The sequence below is a fragment of the Neoarius graeffei genome, chromosome 6 (genome assembly GCF_027579695.1).
Source record: "Neoarius graeffei isolate fNeoGra1 chromosome 6, fNeoGra1.pri, whole genome shotgun sequence".
In the NCBI taxonomy this organism is placed as follows: Eukaryota; Metazoa; Chordata; class Actinopteri; order Siluriformes; family Ariidae; genus Neoarius; species Neoarius graeffei.
Window position 1 is genome coordinate 58,492,220 of NC_083574.1, and position 22,179 is coordinate 58,514,398.

A 22,179-nucleotide genomic window follows, 5' to 3' on the forward strand; every position below is an offset into this window, starting at 1 on the left:
AAAAGGGTTGCTCTACAAAATGTAGACTTTGGGGGTGAATACCTATGCACACTCCATATTTCTGTTTGTTTTTTCATCTTAATTATTGTTTGTGACACACTTAAAAAAAAAAAATTCACTTTAAAGTTGTAGGCATGTTGTGGAAATCAAATGATGCTAACCCCCCAAAAATCCATTTTAATTTCAGCTTGTAATACAACAAAACAGGACAAACACCAAGGGGGACGAATGTTTTTGCAAGATACTGTAAGTGAGCGGGCAAACAAAATAATTTAAAGCACTACTTTATGTGACAGTGTGACAATACAGGGTAGTCAAATTGCATTTGTGTAAAATGTGTAATATTTCTAGCCAGATGTTCATTTTTCACTGCGGATACCTTTTAATTGTGGTTTGGTCACAAAACAAAGATTTAATGAGTCTTTTCATTGCTACCTCACCACATAATGTGTTCAGGAATGAGTCTTCAAATATGTGTATAGAAACTTTTCACCTTCCATTGTAAAATGTTGAAGACTCAGTGTATAAATGAACATACTTTTCAGAAGTTGTACATTTCTGTATTCTAAATCCTTCTTTGACTGATCTTAGGAAATATTTTAATTATTTGAGATACTGGATTTATGACTTAGTCCTTAACATCAAAGTTGTAATAGTCTCATATCATTATCTCTAGCCGCTTTATCCTTCTACAGGGTCGCAGGCAAGCTGGAGCCTATCCCAGCTGACTACGGGCGAAAGGCGGGGTACACCCTGGACGAGTCGCCAGGTCATCGCAGGGCTGACACATAGACACAGACAACCATTCACACTCACATTCACACCTACGGTCAATTTAGAGTCACCAGTTAACCTAACCTGCATGTCTTTGGACTGTGGGGGAAACCGGAGCACCCGGAGGAAACCCACGCGGACACGGTGAGAACATGCAAACTCCACACAGAAAGGCCCTCGCCGGCCATGGGGCTCAAACCCGGACCTTCTTGCTGTGAGGCGACAGCGCTAACCACTACACCACCATGCCGCCCCAGTTGTAATAGTGTTTTTAAGAAATATTGTGACATGCCCAAAAGTGATAGAAACATGTGACGAGATTATCCATGTGTGACTCTGAGCGGTCACTGAGGTGACCAGTAGGTGGGAGGTCGTGGAGGCACGAGTGAAAAAGGAAAAAGGAGTTGTGAATGGATTACGCTTTATTTAAGATCCTGATGGCCTGCAGGTCAAAATTGTTCTTCAGCCTACTAGTTCTGGGTTTCATACTGCCTTGTGCCTGTTGGCAGTCTGGTAAACAGTCCATGCATTGGGTGATTGCAATCTTTTGTGATGCTTTTGTGAGCATTCCTCAGACATTGTGTATGGGAGATGTCCTGTAAGACTGAGAGCTTGTTGCCAGTAACGAGTTCAGCCAAACCAGACAGTCATGCATGATGCTGTCTACAGTGAATTTGTAGAAGTTGGTCAGGATTTTGAGGGGAGACCAAACTTCCTGAGCCTCCACAGAAAGTAGAGTCACTGATGAGCACATTTCATCACAGTTTTAGTGTGATGGGACCAGGTCAGATCAATGGAGAAGTACACAAAGAGGAACTTGATACTCCTAACTCTTTCCACAACAGGCCATCCTCCTGCAGCCCCCTGTAATCCACAATCTCCTTCTCCTTTGTTTTACTGATTCTGAGGCAGAGGTTGCTGTCGTTCCACTATTCTGATAATGTTTTAACCTCATCTCTGACCTCATCTCTAAATAATTTGAATATTTTGCTTTTTGATCAATAACTGTAAAGAAGCTGGTAGTTTATGGGGTTAAATTCCATTTCCTTTCCAATGACATCAAAAATAGAATTTCAAAAACTCAACACACTACAATAATTTGTGTGAATTCACATCAAAGCACTTTTACTGTAAGTGAGCAATTACATGGCTATGATTGTTACTCAGGCATATCCACACCAGGAGCATGAAAGACACAAAATGGATGAGTTCTGATTAAATGCAGGACTACATTACTGACACTAGCAGCAGAAGCATAGTTAGCGCGTTTAAGGTTTTTCACACAAGTTTACTGCAGTGGTAACACTGCCATTTCAAGTATACTGCAGAACCCTTTCTGACCAGTACTGTAAGTGTTCTACATTTTAAGCATAAACTCTCACTCTAACAATCTCATAGCAATCAAATACATTTAGTATATCTATCAGGCTCTATCATGAGAAACTGCCTGATTTTTCCCAGACAGATTTATTATAAGGTGTCTCATATGGAAAAGCTCTGTCACACTTGCTCATTCCTTTATAATTCTTGTGTAATGGTAAAAACTCAGCTTGTCATTTGTGTGTGAACTACAGGGAGTGCAGAATTATTAGGCAAATGAGTATGTTGACCACATTACCCTCTCTATGCATGTTGGCCTACTCCAAGCTGCATAGGCTTGAAAGCCTCCTACCAATTAAGCATACCAGGTGATGTGCATCTCTGTAATGAAAAGGGGTGTGGTCTGACATCAACACCCTATATCAGGTGTGCAAAATTATTAGGCAACTTCCTTTCCTTTGGCAAAATGGGTCAGAAGAGGGATTTGACGGACTCAGAAAAGTCAAAAATAGTGACATATATTGCAAAGGGATGGAGCACTCTTAAAATTGCCCAGCTTTTGAAGTGTGACCATCGAACAATCAAGCGCTTCATTCAAAATAGTCAACAGGGTCGCAAGAAGCGCGTTGAAAAAAAAAAAAGGCGCAAACTAACTGCTCGTGAACTGAGGAAAGTCAAGCGTGAAGCTGCCAAGATGCCACTCGCCACCAGTTTTGCCATATTTCAGAGCTGCAACATCACTGGAGTGTCAAAAAGCACAAGGTGTGCAATACTCAGGGACACGGCCAAGGTAACAAAGGCTGAAAAACGACCACCACTGAACAAGACACACAAGATGAAACGTCAAGACTGGGCCAAGAAGTATCACAAGACTGATTTTTCTAAGGTCTTATGGACAGATGAAATGAGAGTGAGTCTTGATGGGCCAGATGGATGGGCTCGTGGCTGGATCAGCAAAGGGCAGAGAGCTCCAGTCCGACTCAGATGCCAGCAAGGTGGAGGTGGGGTACTGGTATGGGCTGGTATCATCAAAGATGAGCTTGTGGGACCTTTTCGGGTTGAGGATGGCGTCAAGCTCAACTCCCAGTCCTATTGTCAGTTTTTGGAAGACACCTTCTTCAAGCAGTGGTACAGGAAGAAGTCAGCATCCTTCAAGAAAAACATGATTTTCATGCAGGACAATGCTCCATCACACGCATCCAAGTACTCCACAGCATGGCTGGCCAGAAAGGGTCTAAAGGAAGAAAGATTAATGACGTGGCCTCCTTGTTCACCTGATCTGAACCCCATAGAAAACCTGTGGTCCCTCATCAAATGTGAGATCTACAAGGAGGGGAAACAGTACACATCTCTGAACAGTGTCTGGGAGGCTGTGGTTGCTGCTGCACGCAATGTTGATCGCAAACAGATCAAAACACTGACCGAATCCATGGATGGCAGGCTTTTGAGTGTCCTTGTAAAGAAAGGCGGCTATATTAGTCACTGATTTTTTTTTATTTTTTTTTTGAATGCCAGCAATGTATATTAGTGAATGTTGAGTTGTTATATTGGTTTCCCTGGTGAAAATAAATGAGTGAAATGGGTATATGTTTGTTTTTTGTTAAGTTGCCTAATAATTATGCACAGTTATAGTCACCTGCACACACAGATATCCTCCTGAGATACCGTAAATCCTCTAATATAGGCCGGGGCCTTTATTTCACTCAAGTGCATCTTGGTCCAGGCCATTATTGGAAGGAGGCCAGAATTAGAGGCAGGCCTCTATTTCTATTTGAGCAAAACAGACTACCAGTGGAATGAATAAAAACGAGATTTTGTGTCTATTTGAACCTATAAAATAGGTTGATGCTTGGTTGCCTGGTTACCACCAGACCTACCGGTAATCACAATCAGGGGCGCCTGCAGGGTTGAACTGTAAGGTACGCACTAGCGGTGTAATCCCCCCCCCCCAAAAAAAAAAAAAACCGCTTGCGTGCTGCAGTTTCTATGAAGAGTCGATCTATAGGCTTATACACAAAACAACGATAGAACTTTAACTTGAAATTGAACAATAGCCTTCCATGAACACAGGCTGATATTTGAACAACATATGTGAACTACACACGACAATAAACAATAAACTCTTTATAGCCTCGATTAGAATCTAGTGAACTTGCTCAGCACTACCGCACGCACGACTCTGACACACACTGTAGCGCAACGTGGGGTACAGAGACTCGCTGAAAAACTCCTCGGGTATTTTTCTGAGTTTACCGAAAATCAGAGTAGAAGGAGCCACCCACCCTCTGTCTGGTTTGAAGCGGTTCTGTAGGACATTGAGCTTTACAGAGTCCGGTGCACATTTTAAGGCATCTGGTTGAAGTTTACCTATGTCTGATAAATCTGATGTCAGTGATAGCGGGCTGACTCGTGGCTCATTAGTAAAGCTATCTGATGGCTCATTTGTCAGCAAGGTGGAGCAACCATCTACTTCTGATCGTAAGGGACATGGGGAGATGTAGGTGTTCTTATATGAAATTCACTGGATGTATGGCTAGTTTCAAACTCAGAGGTAGATGAAGGCAATTCCCTCAAAGGAACTGAGCTAGCATCCAGCTGCAGCGTACTGCTGCTAGGTTGCGGAGGAGTGGAAGCTGCCGGTGCCGTGTTACTAGCTGATACTGGAGAGGACTGGCAAGCAGATGACACCCCTGGATCACTGCTTTTGGACTTTTTCGTAAAAGTCTGAAACAAGCTCGTTTGTTTCAGGGTTCGTTTACTCATTTTTGACTCGCTTCTCAATAAATTCTCGCACAAGCTCTGACTACTGACGATTGTCTGTCTCCGTTTCTCAAAACTGGAGAGAATCTCAGTGGTGCAAGAAAAGTATATCTGCATTGACCAATGAGCTTTCTTGGTCACGCACACCCCGCCCACTCCTGAAGCACACAAATGCGCCGGCACACACACGTCTCTCTCTCTCTCTCTCTCTCTCTCTCTCTCTCTCTCTCAAATTATGTTGCATTACCAAAGCATTCAGGTAACAATTATAATTAAAAAAAAATCTCTCTCTCCCCAAGGTACGCCTAGTGCGTACGGCCATACGCCTGGCGGCGCCACTGATCACAATTGTCTTTCAGATCGGAACGATTGTGTAAGGCCACTATGATCTCAGAAACATCGTTGGTTATAGCCCCGGCCTGTATTAGAGTCCGGCCATTATTTACCTCCTCCGACAGCGAGACCGGCCAATATTAGAGTCCCGGCCAGTAATGGAATACAGGCCAGTATTAGAGGATTTACTGTAGCTAAAACTAAGAAAGCCCTACTCCAACTTCCAAAAATACTCAGCTTTGATATTTATGAGTCTTTTGGGTTCATCAAGAACATAGTTGTTTTTCAATAATAAAACTAATCCTCAAAAATACAACTTGCCTAATAATTCTGCACTCCCTGTATAACTTAATTACATTGCTTAGAACATGCATTAATTGACTTTGGTGCTGCTGATGTAGGCTGGCATTAAATCATAACTCCTCTCCTGGTGCTCCTAGTACAGTGAGACCAGCTGAAATGGTTCATCTCATCTCATTTATCTCTAGCTGCTTTATCCTGTTCTACAGGGTCGCAGGCAAGCTGGAGCCTATCCCAGCTGACTACGGGTGAAAGGCGGGGTACATCCTGGACAAGTCGCCAGGTCATCACAGGGCTGACACATAGACAACCATTCACACTCACACCTACGGTCAATTTAGACTCCTCAGTTAACCTAGCCTGCATGTCTTTGGACTGTGGGGGAAACCGGAGCACCCGGAGGAAACCCACGTGGAGAACATGCAAACTCCGCACAGAAAGCCCCTCGCCGGCCACGGAGCTCGAACCCGGACCTTCTTGCTGTGAGGCGACAGCGCTAACCACTACACCACCGTGCTGCCTCAGCTGAAGTGGTGTTTATTTTATTTATAAATGTATTTATTACTTATTGCTATGTCTACATGTATGTATGAATTGACTCTTGGGATATGGGCTATATTATGTTTATGCCTGTATGTGCATCTGTGCTATACAGTTTGTTTTTAGTAGCTGTGTTGCATAATTGCAAGAAGAAAGATTAAGTGAATCTACAGGAAGTGTTGTAAAATTAGTCCTTGGTCAAATTATGAACTATGCTGTCTACGTCAGGGGCGGCACAGTGGTGTAGTGGTGAGCACTGTCACCTCACAGCAAGAAGGTTCTGGGTTCGAGCCCAGCGTCTGAGGGGTGCTTTTCTGTGTGGAGTTTGCATCTTCTCCCCATATCTGCATGGGTTTCCTCTGGGTATGCCGGTTTCCCCCACAGTCCAAAGACATGCAGGTTAGGCTAATTGGTGGCTCTAAATTGACCGTAGGTGTGAATGTGAGTGTGAATGGTTGTTTGTCTCTATGCGTCAGTCTTGCGATGACCTGGCGACTTGTCCAGGGTGTACCTCACCTCTCACCCATAGTCAGCTGGGATAGGCTCCAGCTTGCCCACGACCCTGCACAGGATAAGCGGTTATGGATAATGGATGGGTGCTCTCTACATCAGCAACAACAAGGCCCTTTAAACTTCTAATTTGTCAAAATTGGTTTTAAATTTGAGTAACCACTGAAAAAGTTTGAAATTAAATGTTATCATATTTGTTGTCACCCTAGAAAGTGTGTTTGATAATTGTGTTATATACTGTGTAATATATTGTGTGGTATTTTGTATCACAAATGTAATTCAGACACATAGTAATCTAAGTCTAATGCTATTGGCAACTATGAGCAGATTCATTATTTTAGGACTGGGTATAATGATCAATTCTTTAGAAATATATCTTGCCAGAAGCTTCAGGGTTCAAACCTCACTGTTGACTGGGGCCCTTCTGGATGAAATTTGCATGTTCTCCCTGTGCCTGCGTGGGTTTCTTCCGGGTGCTCAGGTTTCCTCTCACAGGCCAAAGACATACAGATTAGGTCAACTGGCTACTCTAAACTACAGTGACCAGATGTCCTGGTTTGTCCGGGACTGTCCCGGTTTCGAGCTGGGCATCCCGAGTCCTGACAGATATCTGTAAATAACTGAAATATCCCTGTGGCAGCGAGGGTCTGGTTGAGCGTTGGCTGTGAACGGCGAGGAGTCAGGTTGATCCAGGAGGTAACGTGACGAGGTACACCTGTGTCTAATTACTGGCTGTCTATTAACGTGTGTCTCTGTGTGTCTTTCAGATAGCCAGTACTGAGAAAGAGAGCTGTATCTCCCCATGTGTCTGTGTGTGCGAACATTATAATCACTGAAAAGTGTAGGTAAAATAAAAAGCGCACCTTGAATTGCAGCACCTGTCTCCAGTTCCTCATTGCCCACTCTCCTAAAGTTGTTACAGTCCCAGTTTTCAACATTCACCAACAAACTGTCCCAGTTTTCACCACAATTAATAATAATAATAATAATAATATACTTATTTTCAGCACTCATGTATATGTTTCTCATGTTCTGTCCACTATTACCTAACCCAATAAAAAAAAGTGTACCACACGTTTGAATTTAGTACTGATTTGTTTGTATGTGAGTCAATCAATGGCTGTTTCTATGATGCTTGTGGCTGGGTCTGATAGAATCTTTTCAGCAACTGTTTGCTATCATGCCAAAGAGAAAGTCAGTCTTTTCTAAAGACCTCCAGAAGGCTTACCCATTTCTTTGTGAAGTAGCTGACTACAAAAGTGCTGCATTCTACACACACTCCAAGTGCACATTTTTGGTCTCACATGATGGAAAACCTGACATTAGATATCACATTAAGATGGCCAAACACAAGCACTAGCTACAAGTGGAAAGTTGCATTGTTGCAGACTACTTCAGCGGGGCAAGTGATAGTGATCTGAAACTCAGGAGGGGACTTTTTGTCGTCCATCTGGTATTCTTCTTAAAGGTATCTTTCTTTAAAGGATCTTTCGTGGTTGATTGTTAACAAAGTGCAATTATTGGTTTAATGTTTTGATGTTTAAATCTTTGTAAACTTGCCATTTTTAACTTAATTCTGTGATTTAAGTTGATTCTGTGAAACATACGGAGCATTGAGCAGCAATAAAACTCACTGTGACCAGCTGGTGACATTGCATTGTGAGGATCCATCCATTATCCATAACCGCTTATCTTGTGCAGGGTTGTGGGCAAGCTGGAGCCTATCCCAGCTGACTGTGGGCGAGAGGCGGGGTACACCCTGGACAAGTTGCCAGGTCTGTGGGCAAGCTGGAGCCTATCCCAGCTGACTATGGGTGAGAGGTGGGGTACACCCTGGACAAGTCGCCAGGTCATCACAGGGCTGACACATAGAGACAAACAACCATTCACACTCACATTCACACCTAAGGTCAATTTAGAGTCGCCAATAGAGATCTTGCAGTCACGTGACCGGAAAGTACACAGCCGCCATCTTGTCGGTAAAAAACACAGCTGAATATTGCTGCACTCGTGTACAGAATGGATCAATTTCAACCGACGGACTACACGGCTCATTTTTCTAATGAACAGATAACTAGATACATGTCTAAAATAAATGATCTACAGATTAGTGACCCTTATGGCTTACCGGACGTAGTTTTCACGACCGTGTCAGTGGATTTTGAACTGCCAGAGGTGGAATACCCAGACGTGTATAATTACCTCATTAACTTTCCCTCGCTGTTCAGTGGTGAAGCACTGCGTGCTTATAAATCTCTGGACAGTTATCTTTACAGAAATTCAGGATTTGTCAGCGACTCAGATGTGGCATCTTGTAAACAAGAAAATAACAATCCTCATTGGATGGGTAAGTCACTTAAGTATTGAGTATAGCACTGACCAGCTGATAATAGAATAAGGTAATTCCAGCTGTAATTCCAAATCGTCCGTCTTGTTTACCATGGATCTGGCGTTGGAGAGGTAAAGGCTTAGCAATGGAGATTTGAGTGGCTGTTTTCTGAGCTTAGTCAACAGGCCGGCTCTGCAGCCTCGCTTTTGCTTCCACTCCCGACACTGCCTCCTTCGCTTTGCTTCCGATAACCAGTGTTGCCAGCTGAGAGTGACAGTTTCCAGCCCAATCACAGTTTGAAACCCGCCCAATCCAATAAAATCCCGCCCAAAGGCTTAAGTTGCCAGATCTCAACGGTATTTGCGTTTATTTGATACGCTATCAACACTTACAAGAGAATATAAGCATAAGAAAGAGAATGGAAGTCCGTGTGGCAGGGGAGAACAAGATGGTGCATACACGATACAAAAAAGTAGGCGCCACCCTCTTGTGGCCTTACTCGACACTGCAGAAATATCTAGACTGTTACAGATAGCAAATCACAACCAAAAAGAGCATAATAAAACAATCACAGAACTTGCCAAATGCACCTCGTGTATCCCAGTGCCAGGCCCAAGTTAACACAGCAGCAGTAACCACCTTTTTTATATTTTCCCCACTTCGGCATGATGACTATTTCGCTACCAGAATACCAGCACAGAGCCTAGAACGACTAGGATACCAGAGTTGAGAGAGCGGGGGCTTCTGCCTCAGGCTTCTGCGTCGGCGCACTACGCTAGTTTGTTGATGTGACGTCACGTTGTTATAGCGACTGAATAACTCACTGCAATGACCATAATACGAGTGAGTGATGTATACTGAATTTTGTATTTGTATTGTTTTTAAACCATAAAATAACGGTTTTTTGTGCAGTTTTCACAATATTAAAAAACCGCCAGTTGTTGGCAAAAGCAGCCCAAATTGTATATACCCGCCCAATGCATTTTTTCCCCGCCAGATGTAATCAAAAGTAGCCCAATTGGGCGGAAAACCGCCCAATCTGGCAACACTGCCGATAACAATCCACGGAGACCCCACTGGTCTCACTATCTCGTCCGGAATGTTGTGCATGCGATGGAAATCGCTACAAACCGTCATTTTCTGCTGGAAACCAATGTCCAGTAAGTCCGTACGGTTGTAGTGGATATTGAAGTCTGATACAGACGAACAACATGCAAAAATACACACAAAAAACAAAAAAAACGTGCACAGGTAGGGAGAGCTTGTAGCCGCAGCCGTTGTAGTAGAATTGTATATAGTAGGGTTTTCCAGAAGAAAAGGTAGAAGCAGAAGTAGAACCAGAAGTAGAAGTAGAAGGCGGAAATATGGCGTTTGACCGACAAGATGGCGTCTGTCACAATCTGGATCGGCTGTGACGTCACATGCAAGTGCTCCATTAGCCTAACCTGCATGTCTTTGGACTGTGGGGGGAAACCGGAGCACCCAGAAGAAATCCACGCAGACACGGGGAGAACATACAAACTCCACACAGAAAGGCCCCCGTTGGCCGCTGGGCATGAACCCAGAACCTTCTTGCTGTGAGGCAACAAATTAGATTAGAATTAGATTAGATAGAACTTTATTGATCCCTTTGGGAGGGTTCCATCAGGGAAATTAAGATTCCAGCAGCATCATTACAGGATAAACAGAGAATAGAAAATAGAGAAAAAACTGCTAGATAAATTAAATTAAGTATTTACATATACAAACATAAGAATAAGATATGGGGAAGAGAGGAAGGGGGGAATAAATAAAAAGGGGGGGCCAGCAGGAGAGATATTGCACTTTATATTGCACATTATATTGCACATTGTCCAGTATTGCTTATTGTTAGGCTAGGCTACTGCTCCTTCCTGTCCTCTGTCCTCCTGTTACCCCTCCTCCCCCCCAGAGAGGAGTTGTAAAGTCTGATGGTGTGAGGGATAAGAGTTTAAGTCTGTTCGTCCTGCACTTGGTAAGGAGTATTCTGTCACTGAACAGGCTCCTCTGGTTGCTGATGATGGTGTGCAGAGGGTGACTGGCATCGTCCATGATGTTCAGTAGTTTGTCCATAGTCCTTTTCTCTGCCACCATCACCAGAGAGTCCAGCTTCATGCCGACCACAGAGCTGGCCCGCCTGATCAGTTTGTCCAGCCTGGATGTGTCCTCTTTGGATGTGCTGCCCCCCCCAGTACACCACAGTGTAAAACAGGACACTGGTGACCACAGACTGATAGAACATCCACAGGAGTTTCCTGCAGATGTTAAAGGACCACAGCCTCCTAAGGAAGTATAGCCTGCTCTGTCCCTTCCTGTATAAGTGATTGGTGTTGCAAGTCCAGTCCAGCTTGCTGTCCAGCCACAGCCTGAGGTACTTGTAGGAATCCACAACCTCCACCTCAACTCCCTCGATCAGAACTGGTCATGACCTTGGTCTGGACCTCCCAAAGTCAATGAACAGCTCCTTGGTCTTCGAGGTGTTGAGCTGCAGATGGTTCCTGTTGCACCACACAGCAAAGTCCCTCACCAGGCTCCTATACTCCTCCTCTCTGTTGTCACTGATGCACCCAATGATGGCTGTGTCCTCGGCAAACTTCTGAATGTGACACAGCTCCGAGTTGTAGCAGAAGTCCGCAGTGTACAGGGTGAAGAGAAGAGGGGCCAGCACTGTGCCCTGGGGTGCTCCGGTGCTGCTAATCACAGTGTCAGACGTGATGTCCTTCAGCCTGACGTACTGTGGCCTGTCGGTGAGGTAGCTGGAGATCCAGGTGACCAGGCAGGGGTCCACTCGCATCCTGTTCAGTTTGTCCTGAAGCAAAAGGGGCTGGATGGTGTTGAAGGCACTCGAAGTCCAAGAAGAGGATCCTCACTGTGCCATTTCCCTTATCCAGATGCGAGTGGGCTCAGTGTAGCAGGTAGAGGATGGCGTCTTCCACACCAACACCTGCCCGGTATGCAAACTGCAGACAGTCCTGGGCATGTTGTACCTGGGGTCTGAGGAGGCTGAGGAAGAGCCGCTCCAACGTCTTCATCAGATGTGAAGTGAGTGCCACCGGTCGGAAGTCGTTCAGCTTGCTGGGCCGATTCTTTTTGGGAACTGGAACGATGCATGATGTCTTCCAGAGGGTTGGCACTCTCCCCAGCTGCAGGCTGAAGTTGAAGATGCGTTGGAGTGGTTCACCCAGTTCAGCAGCGCAGGTCTTCAGTAGTCGGGGACACACCTTGTCCTGGCCTGCTGCTTTCCTGGAGTGAAGTTTCCTCAGTTGACCTCTGACCTGACCTGGTCTGCAGTAATGCATAGAGGAGTCTGTGTTGAGGTGCAGGAGGAGGGGGCTGCTGCAATGACTGGGGGGAGGTGTGTTGAGGGAAGAAGGAGAGATAGTTGCAGTGAAGGGGAGGGTGGGGGGGACATGGGCTGGTTGAACCGGTTGAAGAAGTCATTCAACTCGTTCGCCCTCTCCACTGTCCCCTCAACAACTCTGGTCTTTGTATTGTAGCCTGTGATGGTTTTCACACCTTCCCAGACCTCCCTCATGCTGTTCTCCTTCAGCTTCTGCTCCACCTTTCTCCTGTAGCTCTCCTTAGCTTCCCTCATGCAGCGTTTCACCTCCTGCTGTGCTGCTTTCATCGCCTCCCTGTCCCTGCTCCTGAAGGCGGCCTTCTTCCTGTTGAGGACAGCTTTGACTTCCTGTGTTACCCATGGCTTGTTATTAGGGTAACACCGTACAGTCTTAGTGGGGGAAACCACGTCTGCACAGAAGTTGAGATAATCCGTCAGACAGTGTGTCAGCCACTTTATGTCCTCACAGTGTGAGCTAAGCAGCACATCCCGGTCCGTGATGTCATAGCAGTCTCTGAGGGCACCTTCCATTTCAGGAGACCACCTCCTGATGGAGTTAGTTGTTGTTTACTTCGGCTGTAAACAAACCAGGTTATGGTCAGACTTCCCTAGTGGGGGAAGAGGTGTGACTCTGTATGCATCCCTCACATTAGCATACAGCAAGTCAATTGTCCTGTTGTTCCTCATTGGACAGTCCACAACCTGGTAAAAAGCAGCCAAAGTAGAGTCCAAAGTAGCGTGATTAAAGTCCTCAGAAATGATCATAAATGCCTCAGGGTGCTGTGTCTGCAGCCTTGCTGTGACAGAGTGAATCCTCTCGCATGCAGCGGCTGCGTCAGCCCTCGGAGGAATATAAACACCGATGGTGATCACGTGACTGAACTCCCTCGGCAGATAATATGGCTGCAGGCTAACAGCTAGCAGCTCCAAGTCCGGGCAACATAAAACCGTCTTTATAGAGATATGTCCCGGGTTACACCAGCGGTTGTTCACATAAATGATGAGTCCCCCACCTTTGCCTTTCCCGCATGCTTTAGTGTCTCTATCGGCTCTCTCAGCAGTGAATCCCCGCAGGTCCACGTTAGCATCTGGTACAAGGTGTGTTAGCCATGTCTCCGTAAAGATAAATAAGCTGCTCTCCCTATAAATCCGCTGGTTGTTCAGTGCAGATAGCTTGTCGACCTTATTCAGCAGCAAGTTCACATTCCCCATGATAACGGAGGGAATGGATGGTTTGTAGCACCGCCGGGTGTCCGCTAGCCTAGCCTTTAGCTTAGCTCCAGCTTTGCAGCCCCTCGGTTTCCTCTTCAGCTCTGCTGGGATGGGGTGTCATATTCTGGCTTGTCCCATTTTTTTTTTAGGGCCAGCAGCTCCTCTCTCAAATAAGTGAGAAAACTGGCTCCTGGTTGCATGTTAAAGTTAAAAATATCCATATGATATAAGTAAAACACACTATGTCTTCTTAAGAAGAGCAGAAAAGTAAAAAAGGTGGAAAAAAAGGTTTAAAGAGCTAAAAACTACAGAGCTACTGGAGAGGCAGCCGTCTCACACAGCGCCCCACTACACTGTTAGCCAGTGCTAACCACTACACCACCGTGCCACCCATTGTGAGAATGTCGTCATCATCATCATTGGCATCACAGTCTCGAAAGACCATGCTGAATGCACCCTTGGAGATGTATCTTATGTTTTTTGTTTGCACTGTCTGCTATTGCTGTGCAGGCTGATGCGTGAATGACCATCCCTGTTGCAGTTGATGAAGGTGAATTCAGGGACACTGGGATATGATACCCCTTGCTTCCTCTGCATTCTTCTTTCCTTTGCAAGCAGACCTCTCTTTCTGTCTGCCTCTTAGATCCCTTTGTAGGCAGCCTGTCACCAGGAAGGTCGATCTCTGGTTTGAAGTTCTCAGCTGTCTATGCAGATGTCGCAAGCCTTAAAGGCCTCGTGCGGTAATTTCAGCAATCAGGCTATATCATGTGTCAAAATGTCGGGTTTGGTGGGTTATTCAAGCCCCTCGGTTTCCCGCGATCTCAGTGTCACGATGCGCCCGCTACAAGCATTTAAAGTTGACGCGCACAGCCAAATTTAGGCAGCCAGCCGTTAACTAGGTCAACTTGTGTGTGACGTCATACCAGTAACCTCCCTTGGGTGATGCTGGCCTGTCCCCATGTTTTCTCTATAGCGTGCGTTTACCAGAGTTGTTTCCATTGCGGATTTTGTGGATTTATTCAGTTTGTGGATAGTTTTGAACACTCAAAACACTATGAAATGATGTATTAATATTCTGTGATACAAAATGCCTAATCGGTGTGTTGTGTTTGGCTGTAACAACGAACACTGAACACTATTTGTGACTTTTGTTATCAATGGATCTGATTTCAAGGTCATGGCTAGGTATTGATAGAAAAAAAATTATTTTTTTTAAAAACACATTGTGGCAGCGGGGGCGTGGTCAAGCGCCGGTCTGTGACAGGAGGGCGGAGCCAGGGAAGGCGAGTGGCAGAAATCACTACACCTGACGGTAATTAACCTGTGTTTTGTGTGTTTTCCCAGTAACCGCGCCCTATTTAAGGAGGCAGAGCAGAGAAGAGCTCATCCCGGGACAAGAACACAGTGTGTGTGTTTCGCTATCAGATTAAAACTGGCGGTTATACTGAAAAGTCTGGCAATAAAAAGCCTATTTGTATCTGAAGCGTTGTCCTGCCGTCCTCTGTGCTCCACCCACACTTCAGAGAGCTCTACAGTGGTGCCAAAACCCGGGACAAGGTGGAGCACCAACCTTGCAGCCCCATGGAATCCTCCCCGTTCGCGGACCTGGTCCACGCCCTCGCCACGGCTCAGCAAAGCCAGCACCAGGCGCTCGTCACGCTCCGAAAGGAGCAAGAGCGGCGCTTCGAAGCCCTGGTGCTGGCCCAGCAGGAAGATCGCGAGGCGTTCCGGCATCTCCTCGCGTCGGCGGGGTCCACCAGCGCCCCGGCCGCGGGCCCGTCTCCCCTCACCGTGACCAAGATGGGCCCGCAGGACGACCCCGAGGCGTTTCTCACATTGTTCGAGCAGGTCGCCGAAGCCTCGGGGTGGCCGATGGAGCAGCGCGCGGCGCGCCTCCTCCCCCTCCTGACGGGAGAGGCGCAGCTGGCCGCGCTATAACTCCCCGCCAACCGCCGGCTGGCCTACGCGGACCTTCACCGGGCCGTTCCCCGCGGCGGTTGGCGGGGAGTTATAGCGCGGCCAGCTGCGCCTCTCCCGTCAGGAGGGGGAGGAGGCGCGCCGCGCGCTGCTCCATCGGCCACCCCGAGGCTTCGGCGACCTGCTCGAACAATGTGAGAAACGCCTCGGGGTCGTCCTGCGGGCCCATCTTGGTCACGGTGAGGGGAGACGGGCCCGCGGCCGGGGCGCTGGTGGACCCCGCCGACGCGAGGAGATGCCGGAGCGCCTCGCGATCTTCCTGCTGGGCCAACACCAGGGCTTCGAAGCGCCTCTCTTGCTCCTTTCGGAGCGTGACGAGCGCCTGGTGCTGGCTTTGCTGAGCCGTGGCGAGGGCGTGGACCAGGTCCGTGAACGGGGAGGATTCCATGGGGCTGCGAGGTTGGTGCTCCACCTTGTCCCGGGTTTTGGCACCACTGTAGAGCTCTCTGAAGTGTGGGTGGAGCACAGAGGACGGCAGGACAACGCTTCAGATACAAATAGGCTTTTTATTGCCAGACTTTTCAGTATAACCGCCAGTTTTAATCTGATAGCGAAACACACACACTGTGTTCTTGTCCCGGGATGAGCTCTTCTCTGCTCTGCCTCCTTAAATAGGGCGCGGTTACTGGGAAAACACACAAAACACAGGTTAATTACCGTCAGGTGTAGTGATTTCTGCCACTCACCTTCCCTGGCTCCCCCCTCCTGTCACAGACCGGCGCTTGACCACGCCCCCGCTGCCACACACGTTTTAAGTGTTTCTATGTATCAATCATTAATTGTACAAAATGATTTTCATACATTTATGTATTTGTCATATCTTTCTTTGTCACATGAAGTGTTGTCTTGATAACACATGTGGCACATAATTTTAGCAAATGGATGACAGAAGATTAATTGAAAGATTTATGCCACAGAGCTGCCTTTAACTAATAATTATCACTTATTACTGACGATTGTACGTTTACTAAACAATACAATACAAAGCTCAATACTCCCAGCCTATAACATACTGAATATCAAGTTAAAATCAACCGCAATAAAAGGAAAATGATGAAAACTGGAATATCAAGGGGTCTACTGTATCAGAAGGCCCACTGCATTTCGCGAGATCGCAAGCTGTCAAGTTGCTAGAATTCAATCTTTCTAGCTATACTTTCACCCCCTACAGCTATCAGTATTACACATAATCATAGATTAATCACACAGCATTCTAATTCAAGTGAAAATGGTCTTTAAAAATACACACAAGTAGTGATTTAGTCAGAGAAACCAACTAAAACAAGTCTTCAAGTCGCCGGTCTTCATTCTCATCTTCGTTTCTGTCGTCAGAACTGTCCTCATTTTCTTCTGAAGATGAGCACTCAGGTTCAAATCTGTAAGGCTGGATACCACCAGGACATTCAGCTCTCAAAATCTCTACTTGTGGGCCATTTTCTTCTTCTGTATCGGTAAAATCAAAGCTAATTTCCTCAGCATCGCTCCTATTTTCTGGTGTGTCCGTCATTGCAACTGCACCGAGTGGTTACTGGTATGACGTCACGCAGCTGTTCCATTGACCGACAGGGGGCGCTGCGAACGCGGAAAATTTCAAGTGATGGGCATGATCAAATAAGGACCGATTACAACCGTGGGAAGCTTTTGAAAAATCGACGGTCAATTTATTTCGAATCTTGAAAGCATTCTGGTGCAGAATAATGCAACTTTTATTGCCACTGTGTGACGCCTTTAAGGTCTCTTTTAAGGACATCCTTGAACCGGAGTAAGGGGCATCCAACTCTTGAGTGCCTTGGGAAAGTTCACTATAGAAGATATCTTTTGGCAGTCTCCCATCTTCCATGTGACAAACATGCCTTGACTACCTCAAGTGGTGTTGGCTCAGCAAGGAGTACATGCTTGGGACCTTGGTGCATTCAAGAATGTCATAATGTGGGGTTTGGTCCCACCAGCTGATGCCCAGGATGTGTTTAAGGCATTGCATATGGAAGGTGTTTGGCCTTCGGTCCTGCCTCATGTAGGTACTCCAGGTCTTGCTACCATACAGTAAGGTACTGAGGACACAAGCCTGATATACACTGATCTTTGTGTGTACTTTCAGGGATTTATTGTTCCAGACTCTGTCAGCCAGCCTAGCCATCATGTAGTTGGCCTTTCCAAGACATCGATCAAGTTCAACACCAAATAAGAGGGTGTTGCTGATAGTGGAACCTAGATAGACAAAGCTGCCCACATTTTCAAGGATGTCACTGCTGATGGTGATTGGAGAACTGATGGCACCCTGTACACTCACATTGGTTTCCTTTATGCTAATGATGAGTCTGAATTGTTTACATGCATTAGCAAAATGGTCACTCAATCTCTGGAGTGCATCCTTGGTGTGGGTTATGAAAGCCTCATCATCAGCGAAGAACATCTCCCTGGTAAGTATTGTCCTGGTTTTGGTCCTTGAGCATAGGCACGCAAGGTTGTACAGCTTTCCATCTGTTCTGGTGTGTATGTAGACACTATCAGTAGATGTGTCGAAAGCATATGTCAGCAGGAGTGAGAAGATGCTCCCAAAAAGTGTTGGTGCAAGCATGCAGCCTTGCTTGATTCCACTCTTGATGGGAAGGCTGTCAGAAAATGAACCATCATTACAAGACAGTTCCTTTCATGCCTGTGTGGAAGGACATGATCATGCTGTGGAGCTTAGGTGGGCAACCAGTCTTCTTGAGCATTTCAAATAGTCCCTTTCTGCTGACAAGGTTGAAGGCTTTGGTGAGGTCAACAAACATCATGTACAATGGTTGACCTTGCTCTCTGCTCATCTCCTGAAGCTGACGGAGGGAAAATATCATGTCTGTAGTTGATCTGCCTGCCCTGAAGCCACATTGAGTCTCTGGGTAAACACGGCCTGCTAGGAGCTGCAGTCTGTTCAGGAGGATGCGAGCATAAACCTTGCCAACAATGCACAGTAGGCAGATACCTCCTATAATCACTGATCTCCTTTATTCTTGTAGATCGTCACGATGATGGCTTCTCGTGGGGGACTCCTCCTTCCTCCCAGCAGAGACAGAGTAGTTCATACAAGGGTTGGAGCAGGGCAGGTTTTCCATACTTTATGGCTTCAGAAGGAATGTTGTCACCACCTGGAGCCTTCTCCAGTGCAAGGGTATCTAAAGTCTTACTGAGCTCTTCCATCGATGGTACTTCATCAAGCTCTTCCATGATGGGCAGTTCTTCTATATGCTGGAGGCCATCATCAGAAACAACCGATTCCTGAGGGTATAATTGGGAGTAATGTTCCACCCATCTGGCCATCTGTTTCCCTCGATCAGTGATGATCTCTCCAGTTAGAGATCTGAGAGAAGTACCTTTGATGTCAGGGCCCAGAGCTGTCTTGATGCCATTGAACATTCCCCGAATATCGCCAGTCTCAACACTGCGCTGAATTTCAGTGCACAGGTGTTGCCAGTATTCACTGGCACACTGTCTAGCAAGGCGTTGAGTATGTCTATGGGCATCTTTTAGAGCTGTCAGATTGCACTGCATGGGGCTTTCCATTTGGCCTCGATTGCTGGTTCCATCTTTGGAAGGTGAGCATTAAACCAATCTTGGCTGGGATGTTCTTTCTTGCCAAGAATGGAAAGTGCTGTCTTGTATATGGAGTCCTTCATAGCACTCCACATTGTGGTGGCATCATGCTTTGGAACTGTCTGGAGGACATGATCAAGGGTACTCACATATTCCTCAACCTTATGAGGAATTAACATTTGTGCAGTGTTGATTCGAGGGTGAGCTCTAGGTTGGGATTGGTGGAGCTTGCGCGGGAGAAGTCATACTTTACTGCACACTAGGGTGTGATCTGTGTCACAATCTGCACCATGGTAGCTTCTGGTCATAAGGACACTGTTCAGAGATGTTCGTCTGGTGATGACCAGGTTGAGCTGGTGCCAGTGATGAAACCTGGGGTGTTTCCATGATCCTTTATGGGGCTGCCTACAGTTGAAGAAGGTGTTGGTGACACAGAGGTTATGATAGGTACACAGCTCCAGTAACCTTTGGCCATTCTCACTGATCTTCCTAGTATCATGATGCCCAATGCAGACAGGCCATGACTGATGATCTGCTCCAACCCTACCATTAAAATTGCCTAGCATTAAAGTAGTTTTCAAATCAGCTACTGTATGTTTTTGTGGATGATGATGAAGGGTGCAGTCACTAGGTATACTTAGCGCTGAAATTATTGTCCCCATCCTTTTGAAAACACCAATGATGCATGCATAAGTGCATATATGTGCGTGTGCATGAACATGTGGTACACTGAAAGGTCCCAGTTTGGGGGTTTGAAAATGTGGTCACCCTACTCTAAACTGACCATAGGTGTGAATGTGACAGTCAGTGGTTGTTTGTTTCTGTGTTAGCCCTGCGATAGGTTGCTGACCTGCTCAGGGTGTACCTTGCCTCTTGCCTGAAGAAAGCTGGGATTGGCTCCAGCTTTCTCCATAACCTTGATGAATAACTGGGATAAATAATGGATGGGTGGATGTATCTTGGCAGTGAGGAGATATCTATCTCTATTTGGCATCTCACTGCAGTGATGTGACCGCTCTGACAGCTTTTCTTTCAGCCATCAAAATTTCTAAGGAAGAATTACAGTAGTGGTTTTCCATTGCCTTGTACTGGATTATTATAGAGGTTTTCTCCTCTCAACCATTCACACACAATCACACCTATCGGCAATTTAGAGTAGCCACTTAACCTAACTGCATGTTTTTGGATGGTGGGGGAAACCAGAGCACCCAGAGGAAACCCACACAGACACAGGGAGAACATGCAAACTCCAAGGAGATATAAGTGAACTCATATTCTTGACGTGCAGGAATCTCTTTCCTGTCTTTTTGAAACCATTTTTTATTTATTTGAAACAATGAAATAAAGAAAGTAGAGAAGAAGAATCAGAAAAGCAGGTAGTGAAAATGTGATAGCAGAGAACATTCTGAAGAGGGTCAGCTTCTCAGTGCTTGGTTGCCATAGCGACCCACAACCCCACCCCTTTTTCCTGTTCTCCCGAAAATATTGAATTGAAGATGAGAGAGAGGGAGAAAGGAAACACTCTGCTTGTTAGTTCTGTTAGGAGTCTTTGATATAGAAGTCTGCAGCTGAGATTGGAAAGTGTTAATTGCCTCCATTTTGTAGAATGCCACACGTCTGTGGCCCTGCAGTTCGCTGCCTACACACGCGCGCGCACACTCTCTCTCTCAAAACGCGCATACCCTTCATTCACCCAACTTACTGGCACCATTTTAGTGTTGAAATATTTTAACATTATAATAACACAGCACAATAAAACTCACAAATGAAAGATCATCCATTAAAGGATGATGACACTGTAGCATAACTAAAATTTCTCTCTGTGCAGTGAAAGACACCTCATTAATAAAGCTCTGTAATCACAGAACTGGGTTAGAAAACTTGGCCCCAGTTCCTGTAACTATGCAAATGCTTTAGCCATTTTGTCTGTCCATGAACAGACACTAGCATGAGCTTACACCATCTAGTAAAGGTTCAAACAGAACCACCAATCAGAACTGCATCCATACAGAATAAAGGTGAATCTCTGTCAGGATGCTACAGTGGTGAGATTGGTAGGGATTGCTCTGATTTTGCAGTGAAACATGACTTGGGGTGTCAGTAACAGTGTTGAGAGCACAAATTCGAAACAACCTCCGAACATGGACACTTCAAACTACACTTCCCATGAATCACAGCGCTCTCTGTCCCGTCTATTAATTACACCTGCCACTCATTTCCTTGTCTATCAGCTCAGCTATGTAAACCCCTCTCTCACTCTCACCAGACACGAAGTATCGTTCAGTGTTTCTCTCCTGTCATACCAAGCTGTTTACAGTCTCCCTGATCTCTCGTATTCTCTACTGTATTCTTGCCTTCTTGTCTTGCCTTCGATATCCTGTTTGCCGATCGACTGACCCTTGCCCGTTTCTCTGACCACGATTCTCATCTTCCGATTTGGCCCAGTCTACAGTTTGCTTCTCCCGCTCTCCCCTGTGCCTACATTCGTAAGTGCCTGCACCCGGACAGGGTCAAAACCTGGCTTACCAGTGTCTCTTAGCCCTGTAGAGTATGAGCGGTATGAACACACCTTTCTTTCTTCAACTTTATCTGAAAAAAAAAACCTTATATACTATATATTTAACAGTTATTTCATGAAATCGAGTCGTACATGAGCTGATAGCATGCCAAGTTGGCTATAAGCTGTGTATGACGAGACTGAGTGGAATAACTAACAGTTATTCCACTCAGTAGCTTCTTCTGGTCAGAGCAGAAGGGATAGCCTTCACTCCCCACGTGCATCAGTTAGCCTTGGGCTCCCATGACCCTGTTGCTGGTTCACTAGTTGTCTGTCCTTGGACCACTTTTGGTACATACTAACCACTGCGTATCAGGAACACCCCACAAGATCTGCCATTTTGGAGATGCTCTGACCCAGTTGCCTAGTCATCACAATTTGGACCTTGTCAAAGTTGCTCAGATCCTTACACTTTTCCTGCATCCAACACATTAACTTTTGAGAACTGACTGTTCGCTTGCTGCCTAATATATCCCACTCATTGACAGGTCCCACTCTAATGAGATAATCAATGTTGTTCACTTCACATATCAGTGGTGTTGAAGTGTTAGATGGCAAAACACTGTGGCCTGACAGCACTATGCTGACCAGTGAGAAGACAGAAACATTTTTATCACAACTGATCAATAGCATTAT

At 45.9% G+C, this 22,179-nt stretch overlaps 1 protein-coding gene across 1 annotated transcript in view; it reads left to right on the plus strand.

Moving 5' to 3' along the window:
* Positions 1–22,179, plus strand: part of necab2 (N-terminal EF-hand calcium binding protein 2) — a 329,089-nt gene that overhangs the window by 79,420 nt on the left and 227,490 nt on the right. The window lies entirely within an intron of this gene.